At 43.2% G+C, this 27,570-nt stretch overlaps 1 protein-coding gene across 3 annotated transcripts in view; it reads right to left on the bottom strand.

Moving 5' to 3' along the window:
- RIMBP2 (RIMS binding protein 2) overlaps nucleotides 1-27,269 on the bottom strand; it is a 75,287-nt gene extending 48,018 nt beyond the window's left edge. For all 3 annotated transcript variants that reach the window (XM_025165695.2, XM_025165691.2, XM_088135296.1), the window contains exons 1-2: nucleotides 27,125-27,269; nucleotides 15,587-15,714 (exon numbers count right to left, since the gene is read on the bottom strand). The gene's annotated coding sequence lies outside the window, so the exon portion shown is untranslated. The remainder of the gene's footprint in view (nucleotides 1-15,586; nucleotides 15,715-27,124) is intronic.
- Between the last annotated feature and the right edge of the window lie 301 nt (nucleotides 27,270-27,570).

The following is a 27,570-nucleotide window of genomic DNA, read 5'->3' on the forward strand; positions in this document are numbered from 1 at the left end:
CAGAGTGAATGGATGGGGAATCTTCACTCCAGGGACTCAACAAATATATATGTTCATTTTGAGGCATATCATCCAGGGAAAACCGGGGATGATGTGGATGGATACAAATAATTAAATTACTAAATCAGGTTTATTGGATTCACAAGGTTAGGAGCCTGGAGGAGCTCTCCATGGTGCTGACACTCCTCATTTCCAGCCAGAGACCCCATTAACCAAATGGCCACTTTCAGGATGGAGCTGTCCATGGTGATGAAGATGCCACATGGTTTTAGCCACCTTTGCAAGTTTTCTCTCATTCTTCCATCCTCTACAGCAGGGCTCCTCAACCTTGGCAACTTTAAGATGGGTGGACTTCAACTCCCAGAATTCCCCAGCCAGCAAGTTGAAATCCACCCATCTTAAAGTTGCCAAGGTTGAGGAACCCTGCTCTACAGGTTATCAGCTACTTTCCAGAAAACCTGCAGTGCAGGATGAACCGTGTAGGTAAACTGGGACAGTTAATTTAGGAAAATGTTTACAATCCCTGGTCTCAAGCTCTGGAAATTACTTATTGAATATCTGCACTACTGAAGCGACTAGGAGATAAACCCCCAGGGAGCAAACAGCAATTGCTACCTGTTAATGGGTGCACAGACTATAGAAAGCAAGACTGAAAATTCCCTGATATTGTTTAAATACCAGGGAAAGACAGTTGTGGCTTTCTCTTCCACTTTCTGTTCAATCATCATTTTAGAAAGACAAGGTGGAAATGGCTAAGCTTGTGGGGCGGTGAACTGGATAGCAGCATCCAATATTATTCATTTCTTGTTCACTTCATTCCACTCATCCTTTGGAAATCTCGAATCTTATCCATTTATTTATCTGGGTCATATTCCCACCTGCCTTTATTTTGGGACCAAGGGTTGGATTTGGTCTTGGGTGGGCATGGTAGGGGCAAATATGGGAAGGGCTGGAAAATGTGGGGAGACAAGTGAAAGTGGGCTAGAAGATTAAAAACAAAGGCTTTTCAATGTCCAAAAATATATATTTTCTATCCATTACATAATTTGAAACACCAAAAAAGCGGCTGAGATATTTTGCTTTAACATTCTCAGCAGGGCATGTGTTGACATCTTTTCCCCCCAGATATTTAATTTCCATCACTCATACCATGAAAAAAAGTTCCAGCATAAGATCTGCACTGCACCCATCACTCTCTCTCTTGCCAGCTATCCAAAAAGCTCCAGTAAAACTCTTTTAAACATTTTACGAACCACAGCTTTTTTCCAAAGATGCTTCCAAGGAATCTCAGGAAGACGCAGAACATAGATAAATGAACATTGGTTGAGAGGGAAAGACAGCAAAGGATATGGCTGAAATTTCCATGCATGTCTTTGCCATGGATATTCAATGGTAAACCACACTGCTGCCCAAATTTGATGCCAAGTCCTTTTGGCCATAAATAAGAAGAGATTGCCAGTGCTTTTCCAAAGCTTTAAGGGGCCCATAGCAGCCTGAAGTTTGTTTCTTTAATCTCTTCCATACATACACCCCCTTCCAGGTATAGAAAAGGAAAAATGGGGGTGTTGTTCATAGCTCCCGCTTTCCCACTTTTAATCACAATATCTATCACTCTATCACATTTATCCTTACAATAGGGTTTCTTTCTCCCCTCTTCCCACTTTTCCTGATGCTAGGCTGCTATTTAAAACATTTTTTTCTTCTTTGATGCTGAACCAGCTTCTGCCTTTCAAACAAATGTTTTGACAAGATTGCACTCGTACGAGAACAGTTTTGAAGGGCCTTGCAATGACAGATACTCTTATGATCGAGAAAGAAGAAGAATGCCAGGCAGAAACTCCGTGGCTTCTTACAAGCACAGCTTCCAGTATGAATACATGGACAAAAAGAAGAGGACTGGAAGAAAAATGAATGAGAGCGATGCAGTGGGGGAGTTGTACATGCTTGGTAGAGCAAACAAGAAACATTTAAAACCTGCCAGAGTTTAATTTGGCAGCACATTACAAACCAAGCAGAGCTGTATATTTCCAGCTACTTCCATATCCCAGAAAAGATCAGACAAAACTGGGATGAGGTTCAGAAAAGAGACAGTCGAAAGGATGAAAGCTTTGAGTAGCTTTTCTGGAAGGAACGGCTGTTGCAAAAACAAGGCCTTCGATGTGACTGATGCTTCCGTATTTATAAAGGGAGAGAAGAACAAGAAGGTTCTCTCCCTCTTTTCTGATGCCAAAACTTGGGTTCACTCAATAGGATGGGGAATACAGTTGGGGATAACAAGACAATGTCCCACTTCCCAAAGCAATTCATTTTCTGGGAGAAGAAGAAAGATGCCCTGTGGCTCCTAAATGGCTCAAGGCACACTCCACTTCCAGCCCCAGCCCCATTTTTGTTTCTCGGCTTGGGAGAGAATTTGTAACATCCTTTTTCACCCTTGCAAATGCCAGCTCCTCTTAAATGGATCTGAAATTGAATTGGAGAGAAAACAGCATTAGATACCCCTTCCTCCCCCTCCACTTTGCATCTCTCTTATGTAATCATTGAGCACTGCTCTATTTCATGGAGAGAACAATTCCTGCTACAGTTTATCGTCTGCTCGAGAAGATTTATCTTCCTTTGGGGAGTTCTGGATTGTGTTTTTGAAAAGCTCTTATTCTGTAACGCTCTAGGAGAAAAATAAGAATAACCAAGGATCTATCTCTTTGGAAAAGGAGTGGGTAACTAGCAGGTTCCAGGGAAGATCTGGTCCCAGACATGGAAGAAGGAGGAGCTTGAATTATGCTGTGGTGACCACCATTTTGGCTTTTTGACCATAAGTTGAGGACACTCCTGCCTGTAAGGATGAAAGCATCAAGATTTCTCAGCTGTTTCAAGCAAAGGAAGAAGAAGAGAATATGGAAATTTCAGGCAGATTTGGCCACTGCTTCTCAGCATGATCTTCTTTCTAAAGTAGTTTTACTTTCAAATGTCCAAATTCTACCTGGCATTATAGTGGCTATGGAGATGGATGGATGGGTAGGTAGGTAGGTAGGTAGGTAGGTAGGTAGATGGATAGATAGACAGATTATCTATCTATCTATCTATCTATCTATCTATCTATCTATCTATCTATCTATCTATCTATCTATCTATCTATCTATCTATCCATCCATCCATCCATCCATCCATCCATCCAGCTATCTAGCTATCTACATAGCTACCTACCTATAGATAGATGCTTTACTCCTCAGTACTGTATCAATGCATAGCTGACCTTCATGTACTGACTGAGAAAATGATCAAAGTGGACATGCTGGGTCCACAACAGAGTTCCTGAAAAGTTGGCATTCCTCCCTGTCTGCTGAACATGTTTAAGGAGATGGGCATTTTCATATACTCTAAATCCAGTTGGCTGTCAAGGAAGTGTGTATGCTGTTGGTGAACTGGATGGGACATTAAATCAAAATGAAGTTTTGTATGCTGGCTTTTTTTTCAATCAAATTGCATCGAACATTGATTGATTATGTGCCATCACGTCGTTGTCACCTCTTAGCCAATTTTTAAATTTCAACTTCCTTTACCGTTGCAAGGTAGATAAAGAGGCAAAGATGCTTTTCTTTCCTGTTATACTGCAGTATCATAAATCTTCCAGAGCTATTGCCTATAAGGTCCTGAAATAGAAGGACTAGAGAACAGCCAGCTAGGGAAGATGAGATCACACTCTTATATATTCCTATTGTGGTAGATCTAGGAATTCAGCCAAAATTCAGCCAAAATTCAGGTTTGCTGGTGGGTGAAGAATGTCTGATAGAAGCTGCCAGATCACTGGCTTTGCCAAACCTTCACCTGTTCCTGTAGTTTTTTTCTGCTCTCCTCTTGGACCTGTATGGATGCTGACTTAAATCTTGGCATCTCTCAAGAGCCAGCTCAATGATTTATCCATTTCTCTCAAGGAGTCAGCTCTTGAGGCTGTCCTTTCACCTATCTAACAAGCCCCTTCAGTTAAAATAGAAGTGACTCTGCAGGGCAACATCCCCTTTATGAAGAGATAATTTGGGCTGGATGTTCTCCATCACAGAATTTCACATCCCAGCCTGGTAGACCCTGATGGCAATCTACGCCAAAACGAGACAAGAACTCCCGAAAAAGAGATGCCATTAATTTCTGTCAGAAACTGTAAACCATTGTGTGTGGAGAGGGGGAGTTACTCCATCCGATAAAACATTATGGAGGTAAGATGTCTAGCAACAACAAAAATCCCATAATAAATGGAAGACATGAAAAAGGTGCCACGCTCTCCATCAACATTTCCCATGTCCGTTGAAGACTATCAGTTGACTTGACAATCCAGCTGCCTTCCTTTATTGGAGAAAGGACAAGATCTCTCAACCATGAGACAATTTCTTTTTTAAAAAGGCTGCTGGAGTAATGGGAAATTACCTTCTGTCTATCCCTTTTGCCCTTGTCAGTTTATAAATGCAATCTGCGACAGATATGAAAAGCGGGGAAGAGGGAGAAAAGGCAATATGCTTTCTCTTCCGCCTTTTAATATTCATTCCTGCCATTATCTGAGGGTTGGCCCAGAGCAGCAGCAGCTTCCAAAAGTAATCCCAAGGCCAGATCATTGGCTTATGACATCTGCCAAAAGTACAGCACGGTGATGTTCAACAAAGTAGTTGAACTTATACTGAATGAAACCTGCCAGCTCAAGAATCAACTAATATGAGAGCCCATTTGGGGTAGTGGTTAAAGTCACCAGGCTAGAAACTGGAAGACAGTGAGCTCCAGACCTGCCTTAGGCACAAAAGCCAACGGGGTAACTTTGGGCCAGTCCCTCAGCTCTAGGAAGGAGGAGGCCAGGGCAAACTCCTCATGAAAATATGGCCAAGAAAACTGCAGGGACTTGTCCACGTGGTTGCCAGGAGTCAAGACTGAGTTGAAGGCACCAAAACAGGAGTCAGATTGGTGTAGGGCTTTAAGGCCTTGGACTAGAAATGGGACTGCTGACCCATGTCTTTTATGGATTCGATCATCTGACAGTTCCATCAGACCCACGGGGATAAATCAGTATTGGATTAAGCAAAAAACAAGGTTACTTCTCATATGAGTGAATCAGCTCATCGATACAGCAATGCTGGTATCTCCTATCTTTCATTTCCTTCTCACTTCTGTTTTGGTCTTCGCTTGCTGCTAAGGCACCCCCATTCTTCTAGTACCGAGATGCAAAAACACAGAAAGTCCACACTGACTACCTCTTGACCCCATCTGGAATGTTAGAAAGAAAGCCTTCCTCCCTATCCGATAGCTTATAATATTATTTTTCTACAAGCGAGCCTCTTGCAAAATTCTGATTGGTCTCCTCTTCCCAGAAGAGAAGTTCCAAGCCAGGAAAAAAGTGAGAGAGGATTCACAGGCTAATGATTGAAAAATCAATGTTCTCATTTCCTGCCATGCAGGCAACATTAGCGCTGCAATCTGGTTACCTGCTGTAATCACAGCCAAACCCAATTATTCTCCTTAAACAAACAACGCAGCAGAAACTCCACCAAATGCAATTTAATTCTACCACTTCTGTCCCTATCTGTATTTTGAGCTCGCACGTCCAGATCCAAAGCACCCATTTAGAATTTGCCTTTTAAAAATTTAATTATTCTCAGAACGAGAGATCAATAAATAGGTCAGGTAAGACTTCGTTCTTTGTCAGTGGGGACGGTAGGAAAAAGGGGAGGAAAGTCTCATAAAAACACTTGCCATCACAAAGGAATTACTATTAGGGAGCATTTTCAGATCAGAGATTTCAGTCCAGCTAGCCAAGAGAGGTCAGATGAGGTGCAGAATACAACTGTTGCAGCAATAGTCCACTCTACCCCTTCTAGTCCAAAATACCACCAAGAGAAATTCAGAAGAAATTCTCAAGCATCCTGAGCTCGAAAACCAGAAGGGATTTTTACTTGGGGTTGCAGATATAGAAGTCCCTAAGTAAATCATAACATAACTAAGTAAGTCATGCATAAACACGAGGGTGGGTACATCAAGGCAAGTTTTCCAATGGACTCTATTTTTCAGCGTTGTTAACAAGACTGAGGAACACGTTAAGCGTCGTATTTCAGAAGGAAAATCCGAACAGCTTCAAAATCTGTTCGTGGCAACCGAAATGGCAAAACAGTGGCCGATTTCCCACCCAAGCAGGATGGTTGGGAGGCTTCAAGCGAGCACCCCCAAATTTCCCCCCACCTCCACCAAAAGAGGACCAATAATAAATGGGGTGGAGATGAGACCAACGGGGCTGCAAATCGGCTCCAAACTTGGAAAACTTTGCTTTCTAATCTCCAGAGGCGTTCCGAGACAAGCAACAAAGCGTTTGTTATTCCATCAAAACCAACCTATCAAAATTACATGGCTTTTAACACACTTTTTTTTTAATTGCCCTCAATTATTAACAGTGCTGGCAGCTTTCACAATGAAAAAGCACCTCAATGAGAGAGCAAGGGAGATGAATTTTTAATAACGCTTGGGGGTGGGCGGAACAAGCAAGCAATGTAAGGCAGATGAAGCGCACCCAACCTTTCCCAAGACCAAACCTTTCCCAGATCCTCATCTAACCTGATGAGGAATTGGCTCTAGATGGAAAAGAAGGCAATCCATTTTGAGTTACAGGCAGAACACTGATTTCCAGGGAACCGATTTCATTAGCATCCTTCCATTTCAAACTTGGTAATCTTCAACACAGCCATACGTGTGTTGGCTGTGAGAGCTGGACCATAAAGAAGGCCGAGCGCCGAAGAATTGATGCCTTTGAACTGTGGTGCTGGAGAAGACTCTTGAGAGTCCCCTGGACTGCTAGGAGGTCAAACCAGTCAATCTTAAAGGAAATCAACCCTGATTGCTCATTGGAAGGATCGATAATGAAGCTCAAGCTCAGATACTTTGGTCACCTAATGCGAAGAGAGATCTCTTTGGAAAAGACCCTGATGCTGGGAAAGATGGAAGGCAAAAGGAGAAGAGGACGGCAGAGGATGAGATGGTTAGATAGCATCACTGAAGCAATGAGCATGAAACTGAGCAAACTCCGGGAGGCAGTGAAGGACAGGAAGGCCTGGCGCGATATGGTTCATGGGGTCACGAAGAGTCGGACACGACTTAACGACTAAACAACAACAATCTTCAACACTGCCCGAAGTTAGTTAGCTAGTTACATGGTTTATTTATTATTACGATTTATATAGCCTCCCCTTCTCAAATGCGTGACTCTGGGCAGCTCGCAGCAATTAAAAAAAAGTGCAAAAAGAACTAAGTATAATCTTAAAACATATAAAAAGCCATATAAAAACTATGTTCCTGTTTGGGTAGCAAGATAGATGTAATTCCAGATGGATTTACACGTGTCTTGCAACCTCTTGCAACTTCCCCACCAAACAGCAATTTCATTTTTGCATGGGTTTACATGCTTTCTAGAAGAATTCCCAACCTGTATAGCTGGGGATTTGGGAATTTACAGTATATTCCTGACATATGGGGGGTGGGACAGTCTTTGGGAAGACCCTGGGCTAGGTCCATGAAGTTCTTCATAAGGACTTCCTTGGTTTTTAACCCATAACACATTTTTCCGCTGTTTCGTTCTTGGAAGAATGAGGGCCATTCCATTGGTGGAATGGAATTTAATTTCCATAACATTTAGAGCAGATTTAGAGATATGTGATGTCAGAATGCCGATGGGGAAATATTCAGTGGTATAACAAGCCTTCTGCCTACTAAAAGAGAGCGGATTTAAGACTGTGCTCAAGCTGTACTAGACTTATTCATTTTCTAGTTTTGGAGAGTATTTCTGTTCAATGTGTAACTATGTAAGATGGTAGGTTTCAATCATGGGATGTCATTTGTTTTTCACAGAGGTACAACGTTAGGTTTCAGTCCTACCTGCTGAACACCAAGTTGTGTAAAGCTTTGATTCAGAGACTGAGTTTGAAGCCAGATCTCCAAATTGAATTAATTTTACAAAGCAGTTCTGAAAGCCCATCAACTTAGAGGCTACTTTTCAGGAGTCATCTGGAAATTCACCCTGACCCAGTTCAGGGTTTCCAAGTGGAGGGTCACCTCATATCAATCTGATTTTTCTGACACGTTTCAAAGCAATGAGCAAAACAATGATTTGAATTGAACCAGAGACAATTACATATCCATATTACCGAGCCCAGTTGCTGTTTTTAGAAGGTTCTCATGCTTGGAACACTAACCAGAATGTCTTTAAAAGTTGCTAATGATGGCTCAGCTGTTGCACAGCTTAGCAAAAAGTGGGAAATATCTAATAACCAACTTGTTGTTTTACTACAAGTAGTTTGTTTACTAAATATTCTCGGTCTGGAAGGAAACAAGAGAGACTCAAGTTCTCAAGACCTTCTCATGGACTTGACTTTTGATACCAGGTGACATGGTTAATTTCTGCCAGTCAGGGTTATTTTGGACAACTGTTCCAGCTGTTTTTTCATCTGGTCTCATCTGTATTACCATCATCAGCTAGGTTTTTACTCTTCCCTTAGCTTGGTTTGCCAGAGAAAGAGGGAAATTCTGACAAAGCTGAGGTGTCTTTGAGTGCAACCAACAGGAATTACAAATACAGAGGAGATGAGAAATAACCAACCACTTAATCTACTGCATCCCAACCACAGCAATTTCCAGGTGTGGGGACTTCAACTCCCACAATTCCACAGCCAGCATGGTCATTGATGAGAATTCTGGGAGTTGAAGTCCACATTCCCTGGAAGCTGCCAAGGTTGAGAAATACTGACTCAGTGTCTGCTCCCTTCCAGCACTAAAAGCTAGGTGAATTTGGTACAAACTTAATTAGTCTTGATTTCATTACATCTCAGCTCTGCAGTGTCATTTGCTCACAGAATCCTTCTCCTCTCTGAGCAAATGTCTTTTGTCAAGGCTTTTAATGAAGATCCACCATGGCATATCAGACACCATGTTTCTTAAAGGATTCTGCATTGGTGGATCACACCAGTTGGCTTGAAAAGAAAATGGGGCCATCCGCTCAGCGTATAAGCTAATGCCATTGTTCATATATTTAGTGGGCATGGTGAGGAAGTTGACTGGTGGAGGAACACAGCAAATATCAGCCCTTCAAGGTAGTCCAGACCAGGAAATTAAGACTGCTACAACTTTTATTGGAAGGTTACAGTACAGTAACAGCATCTTGCAAGTCTGAAAACGCTTCCCCCCTCCCTGCCTTTAAGTGCCAGAGAAGTAGGGAGGGTCCCTTCTGAGAGGCTTTCTCCACCCCCTATTCCTGCTTTGGACTTCTCTGATCAGACTGTTGTCTGGGCTGTTCCTCCTGTCTCTCAAGGATATTCTCACAGCCCATTACAGCCACTCTCTGCCTCAACCCCACAGATATAAATTCAGGTGCAAGAAAGTCTCTCCTCATATACAGCTGAGCAATTTGATGGTTATGCATTTTCCTGACTCCAGAAGCAGCACTGTTCAAAATGCATGCCTGGTTAAACATTATATAGCCAAATTCTAACTCCATTTCTGAAAACCCGGTGAAGAGAAGCATGCATAAACATTAAAAAAAATGTTTACAGGTTGCCTCTGTTTTAGATTCCCTTAAAAACACTCAACTGAATGGACCAAATATTTACTGGAGGTGCTAAAACAAACATGCAATACATCTGCTACTGTTCACAATTTCACAGAAGCCAAGAACGGTCTTCCATAAACACAGACTTCAAATGTGCACGGACTTCAAAATTTGACGTCTTACTTGGGCTATCTTGTTCAAGTTTTTGGAAGATGTGAATTTTGGAGAGGACTTTATGAAATGGGCAAGACAGATTTACCCTTTACAGAAAGCACAATTGATTGTTAATGGAGATCTAACAAAATCCTGTCCACTTTCTCCTCTCTTGTTTATTTTGGCTCTTGAGATACTGAATAGAGATATAAGACAAGAGGAGAGGATTGTGGGAGTGAAAATTAAAAAAGAAACGTATAAGTTTGTATTCGTTTTTATCTTCCTTTTTTAAAATCTTTAATGAAATTATATGGGGGAAAAAAAAAGAAATTTGACCTCTTGGAAAAGGAAGGTACTAGCTGAGTCAAGGGATCAAACTGCCTGTCTGAGATTTTCTTTGAAAAAACAAATAATCCAGAATGAGATGTGACTTTCCATTTCACCATTCCTTGCCGTTGAGGGCAAGCTGGAGCTTTCTAGCATGTTATCCCAGCTATCGCTCAAGGAGTTTTTATTGTTATGGAGAATAGTTTAACATTGTCTATGTTGATCAGCCGAAAAGATGAAGGCCACCCAAACCTGTTTTTCTCAACCTCCAAAACCTAATCATACTGTGGAAGTTTGGCTGTGTGATTGCCAAAAATTGGGGTGTATGTGCAGGTTTCTGTTATTCTGAGACAAAGAAAGAACAAAAGAACCAGTTGTGCAAATCCTAAAGCAGATCTAATATAATAAGTAAATAAATAAGAAGGGGAAAAGAAGGAGTACAACACAATTCCAACCTGTAATGGTAAGTGGGAAAGACCTTGGGACACTGGGGCCAAGAGGCACTGCTAAGGGAACGGACAGATAAGAGGCGGCATAGCCCTCAGCTGGATAAGGGGTAGAGAAAGAGGCTCAGAAGGGACCCTCCCTAGTTTCTCGGGCTATAAAGGAGACAGGGGGAGATCTGTACTTTCAGACTTGCAAGATTCTGTTAATGTAGCTTTACAGTAAAGCAGATTAGCTCATGGGGTTGGGATTCCTATCTAGTTTACCCCACCAGGCAGACACAACCCTATCCATATATGACATGACTGTGTACATTTTTCTGCTATTTCTCTGCCCACTGTGACATTCTGGAAAGGGTTTGATGTGGTCTGTGTTCTATGATTTAAAAGAAAAAACTCCTGAAATTATTGTTGTTGCCGCTCTTAGCAGTATTAGCAACCACACCTCAAAAACATCTGTTGGCCTTTTGCGGTAGCCCAGACAAGAAGCGCAACCAGAAGTACTAGTTCTATCTTTATTGTAAAGTTACATTAAGAGAATCTTGCAAGACTGAAAGTATTTCTCCCCTCCTTTCCTTTTACTCTCCAGAAAACTAGGGAGGGCCCCTTCTGAAACTCTTCCCATGCTTCCTCTCCTTCTGTGGGGTGAAAAATCTTGTTTATGATGGTTGTCTAGCCTACAGCTCTTGCTCCTATCTCCCAAGGTCATCCCCTCAGACCATTACGACATCAAATGCATCAGCTTTCTGATTCTGAAGTGCCTCTGAGCACAAATTTAGATGGAAGGGAGAAATGGATCCACCAAATCATAAAGGGATGGAGGAAATTTCTAGGCTGGAGCCTACACCCTTAATCTCATTTCAAAAGGGATATTCCCCCCCCCCCACTTTTTAACTTTGGCCACACCTACAACTAGCCTTGGCCCCACCCAACTGAAGAAATGTGGCTTTTCTTCAGCACCCCCTGCCCCAGGTTAGAGGGAACAGACCAATGGAGATAGGGATAGGCTTCCTTTCCTTATTCTCAAAAAGTAGTCATATATCACTTTTGGGCCCCAAAGGACTTCCAGAGAAATTTTGAAAAAACACAATAAAATCAGTGTGGCCAAATCAAAGCAGAACCTGGGCATTCAACCATGGTGGTATTTTTAAACGCCGTCCAAGGTCCACTGAAACCATCTATTTTTCTCCTATCTCAGTGGGGTCAGAGCTAACTTTCTGCCACCCCCTGTTGAAAGAAGTTCCACATTTCTGTCTGCTAGGGGCTGATACAGAAAAGGCCTTGCTTTCTGCATGCAGCTGTTGGGACACACATATTCCACCCTCAACAAACGTCCCTAGGGGTCATGGAAGACAGGACAGCTGTAGAGCAGGGCACAGAAGAAGAAGAACCATAGAACGGGAGTTTCATGATCTTTAGCCACATGGCTCCAAGGCTCATGAGCTCTCTCCAGCCACTCTCAGCAAAGTGACCTTTGCGTGCTCAGTTCCCAATCTTTTTATCAGCATCGGTTGCAACCCCCCCGGCAATTCCCCTTACATTTAGACTTCCACGCGTTTACCCAACAGCTGTCACCCATGGTAAATTCTGCAGTTGCCTAGTAACTAACAGGTAAGTGCACGGAAAGCCAGCAACCCGTCTTTGCATGCTGCACGCTTAATGACCAAGGACAAAGAGAAGGTTTGCTGGCAGTGACGTTTTGGCGGTGGCCCTTTGCACAGGCCAACGTAGCTGTTCTTGCTCAAACAAGCGTCTAAATAAACAGCCATGGGAAAGGGAGGCCGGGCAAACAGTAGACTTCCTAACCTGCTGGGGTGGGAAAAGCCAGTTTTGTAGATGGAGGGAACTGGAGCTGGACGCATTGGCTACACCAATCTCATGCCTCCTCCAGATTTGGCAAGGATGTGGTAAGGGAAACTGAGTCTGCTTGTGCAAGCTGAAACATCCTAGCTCAGCACCTTTGGAGGGTGCTGGGTTGGAAAGGCTGAAGCAAGGACTAACAGCCAAGAGGACTTTTAATCTAGGACACATATCCCCAACTATTTCCTTTGACCAGATGTTGCAGAAAAGAATCCTCCCTCGAGACAGTGCCAATGTTCTGCCACAACATCGCCTTAATGACTATCACAGGAAACCCATCCAGCCTCTTTAAAGGAATGCAAATGCTTGAGGACCAAAACAGATGAAGGCCCTTGGCTCTAAACCAGCTGGAGAAGATGCTTTTCCCCACCCAGTTTCCACTGTAGTGGCTGGATCAGGCCATAAACCTACCTGACCCAGCATTTCGTGTCACAGAGAAGACCCCAGGATGCATTCAGGAAGTTCTCAAACTTAGGCTAGAGAATGCAGCCTCATTTCCCAAAAACTAGCATTTGGGGCAAGCTGCCTATGATTCAAAAGATACTGGGATGAGTAGCTCAAGACAGATTGATCTTTAGTGAAGCTGTCCAGTTTCCTTCTAAAACCATCCAAATTGGCTTTCGGTATGAAATGAAATGGAAAAGGATGGTTTTCTGTAGGTCCTCAACCCCTGTGCACTGAGGTTCTGGGGATAACCTTGAATTCTAGCATTATGAGAACGGGACTAACACTTTCCACCTTATCGATGCTATGTGTGATATACACCTCAACAATGTACCCCTCTTCTCACTGAAGGCCCCCAACTGCCATCGCCTTTCCTTGTGCTTCAACAAAACGGTGGGTGCTAGAGGAAGCTACAGATGGCTTCGATAATGTGATTTTGACAACAAACTCTGCTTATAACAGCAGCCTTCGGATCTCTCCAAGCCATTCAAGCAATTTCTCAAGCATCCACTCTACCTGCTTCCTGCTTTCCAGCAACCCTACACATGAAAAGGAGATACATTTGCAACGATGTGGAAGGAAAATCTTGGACCATGTGGCATTACTGATTCTTTCTTTCCCCAACCTGCAATCAGACTTGTAAAACATAACATGTCCTGTCAATGCAAGTGTAGCAATAGTATCACGGGCCTTTGTTTCTTGAAATAAAAAATGTTAAAGAGTTGTTATCAAAGTGACTGGCTTAGTTCCCCAAGTATAAGGTGGGTGCTAGAAAATGCATATCAATCAATCAATCAATCAATCAATCAATCAATTTGTTCAATTGCAGTTGGAACTGCAATATGATTTTCCTTCCTATTCCTCTGCACAAACCTTCAATCAAGAATGTTACTTGCCAAAGTTCTGTTTGAAAAAAAGGAGAGAAGAAAATGTAGCTGAAGCAGAAACCACTGCTTTGTACAGAGAATATACAAAAATTGTCCACAGGGAGCTGCCAGCAAGGCTGCATATGGAGCTGAGGATCTTTGCTGATTTTGAGGCTCTTGCTTAATATGCTTCCTTCAACTTTCTTCTCCACTTGGAAAAAGGCTGGGGAAAAGAGGAACACTTAGCAAGCAATTTCTACTCGTTGAGCAGAAAGCATTTGCAGCATGGCTCTTGAAAACCTTGGTGGCATCTGACAAGAGCTGATGGTGGGACCAGCACACGCATTCCACCTCCCAGAAGATGGCATGACCACTGCATGGTGTGCAATTAGCCATTATTAGATTTGCACGGGATGTGCTGGTGGATAAAGAAACAGAGAAAGGTTGATGAACAGCACAGTCATTAGCTAGCGAGACCCTGATTTAAATCTCTCCCCTGCAAAATGAATTTAGCCTAGCCTGTTAGTCTTAGCCGCAGTCTACCTACTGCAAATCTTCAGTTTGCTGATGTTCAGAATAATTCCTGAGTTGTTTTGCAGACTACTATGATGGGGACACACCGTAGGCACACTTGCCTGGGGAAAAGCCTCCCACAACATAACACAATTTCCTTGTGAGTGAATAAGGGCCGGACTATGCTATTAATGTCTCGGGAATTAGCACTCTTGGATAAATCCCTAGTGTCATCTTAGACCTCTCTACCCAACATATTTAACATTAAGAGCAAAAAGGGTCATTGTTCACTGGGGTGAAAGCAAAGAATCAAGAAACAACAATAATCTGCCTATCTCAGGTCCTTGGGAAGGACTTGATAGGTAGGTAAAAATGCCACATCCAGTCTAAACATCTGGCTGACTGTGCGACCAACCATAATAATAATAATGGGGTTCCAAAACATCTGGAGTACCACTTGAAGACCATCAGCATGGACAAAATCACCATCAGTCCATTGCAAAAGGCAGCTTCACTTGGAACAGCTTCCATCCTGCGACGATACCTTGAACACCATCAAACAACATCTGCCTATCCCAGGTCCTTTAGAAGGACTCAGTAGGTGGACAAAAATGCCAAATCCAGTCTAAACATCTGGCTGGCTGAACGACCAACCATAATAGCTTATTGAACTTGTATGCTGCCCGACTCCTAACAACCATTGGCATTCAGAATTCAGCGCTGATCAGCATAAAGGTTTCCACTTTTTTAGTGGCTGGTTGGTTAGGAATTTTGCATTGGTTACACGTAGATCCAAGTCAGAGGCACAGAACCCTAAACAACACCAGCAATCATCATCTGTGGTTTCATGTAAGCACCTCTCTTAACTCCCCATTTTTCTCCCCTAATTGGGGAGGGGGTTTCCTTCTTTTCCCCCGCTAGGCCCCCTACAATACAAACTCAGAACCCCATGAAGAAACAATGAGGACTCCCAACTATGCTGATGTTGAGTAGGGTTTCTCATTAATTCCACCATTAATCCATCCCAACCAAGCAATGCATTTCAGCGGTTTAGAGAGATGCAGAGACCAGACTTCCTATTTTACATGTCAAAAAGTAGTAATCAAAAACAGAAGAAGGAGAAGGAGAAGGAGAAGGAGAAGAGGAGGAGGAGGAGGAGGAGAGGAGGAGGAGGACGGGGGAGGGGGAGGGGGAGTCCAAACATTATAGATTCTTACTGCTAGGAAAGGAAGAGTCACCTTGTGTAAGATAGGTGGCTATATAAATAGGAAGGAAGGAAGGAAGGAAGGAAGGAAGGAAGGAAGGAAGGAAGGAAGGAGTAAATAGCACAGAGTCCTCAAACCACAATATCATATTTATTTCCAAAAACACCAAGGAGGGCTGGAAACCAACAAGCCCAACACCAAACGTGGATGACTTACTGAAAAGCCGCAATGTTTAGGCTGATGACATTAGACCAAAAGGCCTGGATTCTCTCTTCTAAAAAAAAGATTTGCTCCAATGCTTTCTGTGTCGCTGCAGGTTGTCCATATGGCAATTCATTTCCAATCTGTAAAGGGGCAGAAAGAGAAAGATGTTAATGGTGTTTCATACCGTTTTGGAATAATTTTGGTTGTCGTTAGCCATCTTCCTTTTGAGGATTATGATGTAAAGAATGAGAATAGGGAAAAAACATTGTGGGATTACCATTCTCAGTTGCCTTTGCCATTGTAGCCCAGAAGCATCTAAAACTCCCTAAACCCATCTTGGGGCAAAACATAAAAAGCAGTTGACTAGGAGTGGAGAGCCATAAAAGGTCTGTACACTGTTATCTAATGAGGTCTTATCCAGTCTCCCATTTCCCTTCCATTTGCTCATCAACACATCACCTGCACAAAAATTCACACTCAAGCCTAGAGCTTCCTAAATTCCCAACTGAGCTTCTTCTGAATCCTGAATAAGCCAGGTGAGGGACCAGCCATGCATGTCTTGGCATGGACTTCCCAGCCTCGGGGCATCAGGGCATCATCTTGGCATTTGGGTAGGTGTCAACCTTAGAAACGAGCTACCTTTTTTGGACTGTCAGTCATACTAGGCCATGCTCCAAGTGCTATTCCTGTTTCACATCGTTTTTGGCTCTAGTCTCTGAACCCTCCAGTGCAAATCTTTGCACATTTGATATTTATATTCACTTGCCTGCCCCACCAGAATTGCAAGCTTGGGTTTTCAGTCCTCCTCCCCAGTGAAAGAAAAATGCTATACGTTTGCACACCTGGCCTCTTTTTTGTACCTCCAAACAGCAGCATGTTTTTAGGAAGAATCAAAGAAGGTTGCGTATTTCTGAGACAAGCTGGAGGAAACATCTCCATGTTGAGATCATGAAACAGTTTGTTGAAGGCAGCCGTTCAAAACCATACAAAAACATAGTGTGGAAAAACACAAGAAACCCCACTGACGTTCTCCCCCAAGCTACCTGTTCTGACATTCAACAGAACCAAGACCTGATATCCATCAGTGCCTATGTTTCCAGCTCACCAGACCTTTCTCCAAAAAACAACTCATTAAAAATGATAAATCATATAAGAGCCAAACTAAAAGAGAGAAAAGACACCAATCATTTGCTGCCTGAGACACCAATTACAGACCAGAAACAATTTTATTTTACAAGAGCATCATTGCACATATAATTTATACCTTGCCTAATTCAAGAGATACCCCAACACCCTTGCAAGAGTCCTTCATAGTCTCAGTTTGAATGACCCTCCCAAATTTTTATGAGCTCCTCTAATGATATGGATAGGATTTGGCTCTTTACCATGTTTCCTCTTCAAACTGGACATGGGCCACTGAAAAGGTTTATTTATTCATTGACGTATCACTGGTTGTTCTATTTTTTCCCCCTTCTGAATAAAGACTGAAATTTAAACCCTGGGATCTATTCAGCCCTAATGAAACATTCAGAGGCAGACCTACAGCTTCCACAACACGGAATAGAGTTCTTTTCATTTGGATCAGAAGTAAAGAAAAGGAGGCAGGGCATCATAAGCAGAGTGAAAAGATCTCCAGTATCTTCGGGGCTGCCAAGATAAAATATTCCATCAAAGTATTCTTAGTCCAGTCCATGACTCTCGGTTGAAGGTCATGAAGAGAAAGAGTACCTGCTAAACTTCATGAGACCATGAGCGCATCTGGCATGCAAAGAGCATGTGATGGGCATACTCATAAAATGGCCCATGGTAGGTTTGGCCAATCACAAAATATCCTTATAAAAGAAGGCAAACAATTGACTCAACTTCAGCCACAACCACCACTCTCCATTTCATTTTCTAAGAATAGATCTGGCAGCTTTGCCGTTCCAGGACCATTGCTGAAAATGCAAGCTAAGCTTGAGGCTGATGTGAAAAAAAGTTAGAGCAAGGAGTTTGGCAGGCACCAAGAAACATGTTGGTAGGTTCTTTGTGGCCTCCCAGGTACCACCCATGGTCACCTCCAATCTCAAATCAACATTTCAAATCTAAGGTACACCCTTTCCAAGGTTATGGTGAACAATCAACAGAGATGTTCCATCATGCCAACCTAATGGAAAGGAAACAGCTTCCATTCATCTTCAGGGAAACCTGTTCACTTTTTTTTTAGCACCTTCAGGAATGCTCAACATCTTTCAAGTCACATCAGTTCATGGCAGAGCCGGTACTGCCTTGCAGAGCATCTCCACTGAGCACTGAGGGATTTTCATGCCTGTGTGCATGGACTGGGATAAGGAGAGCATTGTTCAATTTGTGTTATGCTGAGTTCTGAACTCTACAGGCTCTAGTAGGCCTAAAGAGAAATGACATTGTTGGTCTCCCCACTCCCACCCCGAATTATTTGCAGTATTTCTCCAAGGGGCAAATACTTTATCTGAGTAGAAAATCAACACTGATATAAATCTTACAGGTATCCTTTTCTGAGTTTTGCACAGCCCAGCCAAATCATACCTTGATGACTCATATCCCCACCCTCCTACTTCAAGACCACAATCAAATTCTGACAATGGATGGATTACAGCCGTCATGGTTTCTTATAGTACTAGGTTTTGTAGCCACACACACACACACACACACACACACACACACACACACGATGCTTTTAGCAATGGCCTGGCAAAGGTGGGAAAGGTGAGCTGTTTCAAATTTGGTGACCTGCTGCTTTAGAGCTCCTGTCTGTCCCTATCCAGATTTTACAGTTTTGATTTGGAGTCACTTATTCTTTTTTGTTAAAAAAAAAAAAAGGAGGGGGGTCAACTAAGCACATTTCAAATGTTCCACATCTGGAGATGGAACCTTCAGGAGAACTTTCTTCTCAGATAAGACAAAGACAATCCAGACATTGCGGAGACAATCCCATTTCAGGGCCAGACCTCATCCACAACACCATAATTGGCTTCCTGTTTCAGATTTGGTGGTGGGTCAGACTTCTGGACCACTCCTAGATTGGTGGAATTGGCATAGTCCAGAGAATGAACAGACTGTTCCAGAATTCTCCAGAACTTTCCATTTCTGGAGACAGCATGGTTTACGCACACCTAGCATCAAACATTCTGCAAAGTACAAAGCCTACAGCACCATCTTCATTTCAAAGAGGACCTTGAACCTGAGGCAGACCCAAGGAATTCTTAGGGAATAAAAACATAGTAGGCAATCCTGTCCCTTAAAGATAAGGATTCTAAAGGGCAGCAGAATCACTACTTTGCCTGCTAGTAAATAGATATTCTATGCTTAGCCATGACCAAATTTCTTCTAATTTTCTGTAGACCAACAATTAATGGAGCCCCTATGGGGGTTTCTTCCCCCTTCAGCAAAGGTACCACTATATGAAGGACAAAAAAGAAACAGCCATGAAAAGCCAATTTTCAAACAAAGCAATTGTTTCTATATTTCACATTGCATCCAATTATTCTTCCCATCCCCTTTCATTTTTTTTAAGGTCGACAAATGGGGAACTACTAGTAATGGATTAAAGAGCTGAGAATACCTTGAAGGGATGGCGCTAAGAGATTTTGGCAGGCCAAAAAAGAAAGAAAGATAAAAGATACTCATTTGAATAAACTCAGCAAGCATCTTCATGGATGCCATAGCAACTCTGGAAAAACCCAAACATGCAGGAAGAAAATGCATTAAGCTCTTATGTGCCTGCTAGGGAATTAGAAGATTCCTGGAGTTTTTCAGACAGACACAGCATTAATTTGTCAATAATAGGGAGGCAAGTTGCTGTACTTTTAATCAAATATGCCAAAAGAACAGTGGTGGTGGCGGAACAGTTGTTCTGATTACTTTTCACTCAGCTTTTTCTCACCCTTAAGACCAAGAGTTGCATGCTAGGTCTCTGCAACAGTTTGATGATTCAATCTGAAAAGGAACTCAATCAAGTCTCCTAAGTGAAGTGTCATTTCAGACCAAATCAGGCCTCCAAGCAGATTCAAATACCGCAATGTGTCTATATCTACAAAGATCAGAATTGTGGTATTTCCTGTGAGACTCTAAGGAAGCAAAAGTTGTTGAAGAAGCAAGATAGGAAGAACATTGATGCTTTTGAACTTTGGGGATGGAGAAGACTCCTGGGAATACCGTGGACAGCCAAGAAAATAAACCAATGGATCGTCAAAGAAATCAACCCAGAGACCTCACTTGAGACACAAAGGACCAGGCTCAAATGATCCTACTTTGAAGTGGAGACCCAGCTCTCTGGGGAACGCTCTAATGCTGGGAAAGGTAGAAGGAAAGAGAAGAAGAGGATGACCAGCAGCAGGGTGGAGGGACTCAGTTACAGTGGTGATGGGTGCATCATTCAAAGTCCTGAAGGACCAGGCTAGGGACAGTTCATCATGGAGAAAATCTATCTATGTGTTGCTAAGAGTTGACAACAACTTGATGGCACATAATCAAATCAAATGGATTCACAATTGATACAATACTAACACAATTCAAATACACGAACCTTGGGGCAACTAGGATGTTATTGTGCTAAACTGTTCCTGGAGGGGCTGAATCTAGGGCTTTCAGCCTGCACAGCAACTTTGTCCCTGTTCTAAGAGACTTTCTGACATAAATAGTAAACCTTCCTTGTGCTTACCTGCCTAGAGCATGCCCTAATCTTAAAATTGCATGTTGGGTCAAGAATTTATGAATAGGTATTGTTCCTTTATTTGAACAATAATTACTACAATAATTACTACAATGATATTATAGCCCCCTGTATTAAGTAGAATAGCCCCTTGTTCTATAAAAGGAAGCACAATTACATTACACTCAATTTGCAACAAGGGAAACTGCTTAGTAATGAATGTAAAAAAATCATTTTGGGAATTGCAGTGCAGCAATTCAGCGGGTCCCTTAAACGCCTGAATGGGTGAAACCTGTGGGAGGTCATGGAGAGGCTCGAAAAGAACTGGGGAAAATATCAGAGACAAACAGCCAACAGATCAGAGTCTGCTAACAGCTGAATTCAGGAAGAGCAAGTCAGCCCAATCTGCAAAAAAAATAAAAAATAAAAATAAAAATCCCATATCTTCAAAGAAGTGAGTTAATGAACTCACTAGTATATGATTGTGCCCTTCTTCAAGGGACTTGACCAAACCGGGATAGACTTCAAGCATTTCTGTGAAGCAGATGGACATTCCGTTCTGCATGCTGTGTATATCGGAGTCCATCACCCCATTTCCAAGCTATCCATGGAGATCCTTGACTGAGGCAAAGAGAAACATCCCTGAAGGTCTCAATTCTTAAGGAGTAAGAAGAGTGAACAGAAAATTCGGTTGACAACTTCGTTGCATTTGCTCTCTCTTTTTACGAGCGTTTGCAGAACTCAGAGATGACCGTTGGGCAGAGGGAAAAGTGGCCTTATCTTCAGCAAAAGCCAACCCCACTAGGTTCCTCCTGTACAGGTAAACAGGTACAATTCGTGCCTTTATATAGGAACTCTTGGCTTCCCATCCACCTTCCACTCAGATCCTAGTTGCAAGGCAACTGGCTCTGAATCATTATCTCCAGCCAAAAGATTTTAGTGAAGCAGCCTGGGCCTATGGATGGAATGGCAACTCACCACAGGTTTCTCTTGGCCTTCCAGCAAAGCTGCAGTCCATCACTTTATGAACTGCAGGTGAATGAAGTGATCACCTGGCTCATAAGCGACCTTGTTGCAATGCCAATTCCTCTTCATTTCCCCACATTAAAAAACAAAACAAAAAAGGTTTTGCCCCCAGAAAGCATTCAAAAGATGGTTGTTCTTCCCAACTGGGGAGAGATTTAGCTTCTGGAAGTTATCCAAGATCCCCTTTTCTACTTCAAGAAGTCACAAAAGAGCAGCAAATTGTTAGCTGTTTGATTCCCCAGTCCTGTATTTATATGTTTGATGCCTGTTCTACTTAGTTTTAAGTTGATGCTCTTTTCAGATTCTTCTAATCTGTATCTCTGCTTTGAGTTTCTTATGAAAAGCTGGTACAATGTTTTTTTCTTTAAAAAGATCACATTGTCAAGTTCTAGCTCCATGCTTGGTTCTGAATTAGGAGATTTTAGAGAACCAAAAAATGTTCTCAGCTTTAACAGTTCCTCTCCCTGGGAAGCCCACTACTCTTCTGCACATTGATTCAAACATGCCATGGAGTTGGGTCTGGAGAACGTGGGTTCCGTTCTGTGGGGGCTGTTACAAAAAAGGCCCACCCCTCATACTTTTTGTGGGAACAGACAAGGGTGGGACTTTTTTTTTTCTTCTGGATTTGGTGGAGGGAAGAAAATTGGGTTCTCTTTTCTATTTTTTTGAATCTCTGTTAGGCCTATTTTAAGCTTATACTATACAAAGTAGTCTCCTTCATGTCAAGCTGGACTCCTGATAACTTCATGGATATATATAGTTTCCTTGGCAACAGTACGGAAAGAGTTTCCCACTGCTTTCTTTTAGCATTTTTTTTTTTGACCTTCCAATCTAGCCTACAATGCTGGGGGTTCCTGGTGGTTTTCCATCTGAATCCTAACCAAGTCAGACCCTGCTTAGCTTCTAAGGCCAAGGTTCTGCAGACCAAGGGGCCCTGAGGTGCCAAAACAGGGACTTCAGGCCTGAGATCCAGACCTCCAGCTTAAATTTTCAGCTTTCCCACAGGGGTCATTCCCACATGCACTCAGCCACCTTCCCTTATGGATAATCAAGCAAGCAATCAGTGTACCTGCATGTTCGAATAAGTCCCAAATGCCTCTCTCGGGGCTGTGGTAGGAGCAATTCTATTAAGATGCCCACACACTTATTTATTAAGAAGGCTGGTTGGCTCAGGGCTTTTGTGCTGGAGCTGCCTTTTGAAGGTGGATCTTTTATCCTCGTTGCTACTTAGCCCTTATTTTAGCCTCTCTTATTGATTTCAGCACTTCACTTCTGTGGGCACTCGATGCAGTTACAAAAACATTAAGATGAATAGATGTTAACAACGGCAACAACAAGCTGTGTGAATCTATTCAGAATCAGCCTTCCAAAAGGGGGGAAAAACACAAGTTCCCAGATTAATTCCCATCTAGCATGTGTTGAAAGAAAGAGGTTCCACTTCCACATTAAGTCAATCTTCTAAACGGGGCATCATGCGAGCAAAAATTGGTACTGGTGATCTCCAAGGTTGGGCTTTGGCACTTGGTTACCTGGAGGAGAGTCCAAATGGCATCTCTTTTCCCCTCCTTGTGGCCTTAAATAACAAGGCAACAGTGGGGAAGATGGGCTCCTGCATCCAGATGCAAATAACACAATGAAGAAGAGGAATGAGAGCTAGTAATCACACGGTCAAAAGGAAACAGCGTAATACAAGATCTGTCTGGGACTAAAACAAAAGACAGATTTAAACTAACCCAGATTTAATCCTGCCCAAAAGAGAAGGGTGTGTGGCCCGTTATATCACTCAGGTAGGAGAAAGACATACAGCAATCTGAACCTGGATTTCTCTATAAATAGGGGTTGCGTTTGAGACATAGCATCGGTTAGAATTCTTTCATCGTGGGTTCATAGCTTTTCTATAATAAACTTACTTATCTGAGTTTTTCAATTTATTCATTTTTTTTTTTTTTACATTGCCAGCCAAGCGACCTCTTTCAAACGTTCATTCGTTTGTGGAGCCTATCTAAACCTTGCAGGGAGATTTTGTAAAAGTCCAGTGGAACAGTGCCTCTACGCCTGTGGTGCCAGCCAAGTGGAGGACATTATCGGTTATGTCCTTCACTGCCCACCTATGATGAAATAAGGTGGAAAACTTGCAGTTGGATACTGAACAACTGAACTACCTTCTTGCGGATATGATTCCAACTGTTAGTGTCCAGGTCACTCTATTCACCATGCTTCCTTTCAAACTTCAAAAGAAATTTCAAGCTCGTATTGGTTCCATCTTAATTCTCTTGCATGCTTTTTCTCTGTTTCTTCTTCTTCTAATTATTATTACAACTTTGGTTCCCTTTGATATTATGCCATGTTGTTATGACTTAGGTCACACTGAATTGAATATCTAACAACTGCAATCTGGCAGAATGCCTAATCAAGCCAAGAAACACATGAAAAGTATGTGTAGATGTAGACAGACGCACTCAAGAGGTTTGCAAAATATTTCAACACCAACACATGCCAAGCCCAAACTATCCCATTCCACTTTTACCAGAACAGTTCCACCCTTACCGGAAGCATTTGATATTGAAATATGTGTTCTACTGCCAAAACAGAGGATACGTTTCATGGTCAAAACAGCAAGAGGAAGGTTGAAACTGGATCAGAACACTTCCAATAAGATCGGAACAGGAAAACAGCTCTGAGGTTGGGGATATTTCAAGATTGGCACGTTTTTACCTCAAAATGTCTTGTTGTTTTGTCATGTATCATGCATGAACATATTCTATCATCCATCCATCCATCCATCCATCCATCCATCCTTCACGGATAGAAGATTTCAAGTCCAAATTATGAGCAGGGTCCACAAGCTGGTCTTCTAAGGCCCTCCCAAGCTTAGCCCAATAATTCCTCTCCTTATTTTCATCTTGTAAGAACATCCTTTCTTTCAACCTTCTCTCTTTCCACCAAAAGTTGCCATTAAAGCCTCATGTTAATGCGACCGAAGAGAAAAACCAGCTAAATGCATGGAGAATAACTACGCAGATTGTATTAACCACTTATTTCAGTTGAGCCTAATTTCACTTTTCTCCTGACTTCATCCTTCCTTAGCCCTCGCACCACCCACATCTGGAGGACAATTCTCAGCAGGTCCCTCAAAGGGTAGCCTTGGTTAAAGGCTACACTCAGCGGGCCTTTGCACAAACCAGCCAGACCCTCAACACAAGGAATTCAACCCTTGCAGCGTATTAAATAACGTCTCAGAAAGACAATCATTGTGTATCACATGTATGTCAAGGGCTTGGCTCTGACTCCTAGATATTTGCCTGTTCCTGAATGCCAACATGCAAAAATTAAAGACATCAGGCAGGTTTCTACGTCATAAGTCAGTGCTTGCAACACGGGCAGAACTAGAGAGTTGCTTAAAAAAATCAGCGCAAAGGATACAACACTCAAACTACCCTGGGGATAGAGCAAACCCCTGGGCTACAGATATTTGAAAGGTCCAGAATGTGGCTGGAAGCAGCATGATTGGGCTGTCATTGGGAAAGTCAAGGGTTTGGGATCCTGGGATTCATAAAGAAACACTTTTATTCAGTTTGCCCCTAGAGTCCTAACAAGGTGACTTTCCATCAAGGCATAGAGAAGAAGCATAAACAGGTATCATCCATGGTAACTGTCTGGACAACAGGTTTTAAAAAAGAGCCCCCAAGAAATTAATACAGTTCCTCAGGGCTGCCAAACTGTGCATCTTCACCATTCCAAGGTATCGCATTCTGACACCTCTATGTCACCAATTTGCACTCTCTCACAACCTCATCCTCACTTTTCCTAGCTGTTGGCATCTGCTACCGTACCCTTAACCATTGGTTTCCCCTACTGCCAAAATGTAGGAGCAAAGACTTTCACTTTTCTTTCTTTTCAAAATGTGGATCTCAACAGCTGGAATTCTCCATCGCTGACTTTCTGGAACTTCTTTTTTGAATAATTATGGATAGGGTTGTGTTGTATTATTGGTATCATTCTTCTTCTCCCCACCACACCCTCTTCCCGGCCTTTCCCCAGACGTTCAAGCCAACGTGCCTGGCGCTTCTTCCCTAAAGTCAGAAAAACAATCCTGTGAGGTAGGTTGGGCCAAGAGAAGGTATGGCTCAGTGAGGTTCCATGGCTGAGAATGAAATTAGTGTTGTGTCTCCATAGTCAACAACACTAATAACAACTACTGCAACAATGATGCTGATGCTTAGGAAGAAGATATTGCATTAAGTGGAACTGTATCCCTGTCAGTACATTTCAGTCTACATGGAAGAATAAGGAAAGGAGGTTGATACATTATATAAAAAAAATCCCCTCTCACCCCTATGGGTGGTCTGTGTCTTCCTCAATCTCAGGTCCTCTGCCAGAGACCTGGGAGTTTGAAGGATCTGCGCAGGATCTGAGCTGTTCCTAGCACTGCAGACAGAGAGCTCTGATGTTCTCCTGGGATCTGGTGGAGCCCCTCTCCCAGCTTAGGAGTCACAGCCCCGAGTGCTCCCACCACCACGGGGTCCTCTTTGGCCTTGACTTTCCACATCCTCTCTAGTTCCTCCTTCAGGCCCTGGTCCTTCTCCCCTACTCTTTCTTCCTGATGTTGCTGTCACTTGGCACCACTACTTCCATCACCACTCCTGGTCCTTGTCTACTACCACGACGTCTGGTTGATTGGGCAGTACCTGCCTGTCCATCTGGATCTGGAAATCCCACTGGATCTTCCCACAGGATATATATGCACACACACATACACCCACACACTTATATTCAGAAGCTCCCCAAAGAGTATTTCCATACTCATGGGAGCACTCCATTCCAGAACAAGCTTGCAAAACCCCAACCATGGGTAACTCTGGAATGCAGAAGAGTTTCAAATTGCCTCCTTTTCCAAGCAAGCTTTGGAGGGCCCCCTCTCCCAACCACACACAGTCCAAGCAGAGGCAACAGAGGTGCACATGCAAAGAGATTGGTGGAAACCCCATGGCTAATTTCATTCTCTCGTGTTTCAGAGAGAGGCGTAATGACAGCAAACGCTTCAATGGTTAGGGGCTGACTGGGAAAGCAATTAATACGGTGAAACCAAATGAGGAAGAAAGTGGAATTGGGGAAGGGGGGGGGGACTAGAAATACATTGGCTGGTAGGGTGACAAAGTTTCCCCTCGGCGCAGACGTTCAGACGGCGACAGCAAAGCACCTTCGAACATGAGCTTTCGGAAGAAGCCGAGATCTCCTCTGGGAGATGACACAGGGTTTTTTTTCTTTTAAAAATACATACAGTTGCTCCTCCTAATAATGCATAACATCAAAGAGAGGACAGTGGTGGGGGTGGGGGGACAGAGACAGGGAAGAGAAAATTGCAAAAAAAAAAACAACCAAAAAAAAAGAAGAAAAAAACCCAGAGAAGCAAGAGAGAAGGAAAGAGAAGAGAATAATCTAGCAAAAGGATTTAATCCTGTGCAGATCTTACGCTCCCAGCCTTGCAGACAGGCCATTCCTTCCAACTAACCAACCAGCCGATCTCCCTCCCCCCCCCCCCCCCGGCTTCTAGGAAGCTTCTGAAGGACGTCAAAGGCCCCCACTGTCACATTCCAGCAGAATAATAAAGTTTGGCTGCGATTGGGACTGCCTGTCCTGCAGGGGGGTGGCTGATCAGCCCAGAAAGGGGTCAGTGGTGGGGAGAGAAAATTAAAAAGAGAGCGAGGGAGGCAGAGCAAGGCCAAGGATGGGTTACCCTCTAAGCCAGTTAAGCAGATAAAGCTATTTTTAGGAAGAAGGAGCAGGATGGGAAGAGCCTGTCAGCAAAAAATAAAAATAAAAATACAAATAAAACCCACCCTGTGCCTTACCTTCAGAATGCAGCTCTTCCCATAAACAGGGGCTGCAGCCGGAGCTGAGAAGAAAAAGCAGCAGAAAATAATCAATCAGGAAATGAAATCAGACCTCAGCCTGGTCCTGAGACGAGAGGAGGAGGAGGAGGAGGAAGAAGGAGAGCCGGCAGCCCCCGTGTGCCCGTGAGCTGTCCAAAGGCTCTTGGGACTGTGTGCAGGGAGGCAGGGAGCGCGCACCATTGGCCGTGCAGCCGCCGCCACAGCCTATGGAACAGCAGTGCTTTGGCGCGTGTGTGCCGTGCACTGAACCCACACGCACACACTCCCAGGGACACACACCAAGATGGCTTTCCTTCCCGGTGCTCCTTTTCTCTCCCACCGAGCATCAGCCTCCAGGCCTGAGTGCTGATGGAGACGGGTGGAAGGACGAAGCTGCAGGCTGTGCTTCAGGGCTCCGATGCAGG

This window comes from Python bivittatus, unplaced genomic scaffold, assembly GCF_059951505.1.
Source record: "Python bivittatus isolate LINGU-HERP-01145 unplaced genomic scaffold, Pbiv_v1 ctg000100_np1212, whole genome shotgun sequence".
Classification (NCBI taxonomy): domain Eukaryota; kingdom Metazoa; phylum Chordata; class Lepidosauria; order Squamata; family Pythonidae; genus Python; species Python bivittatus.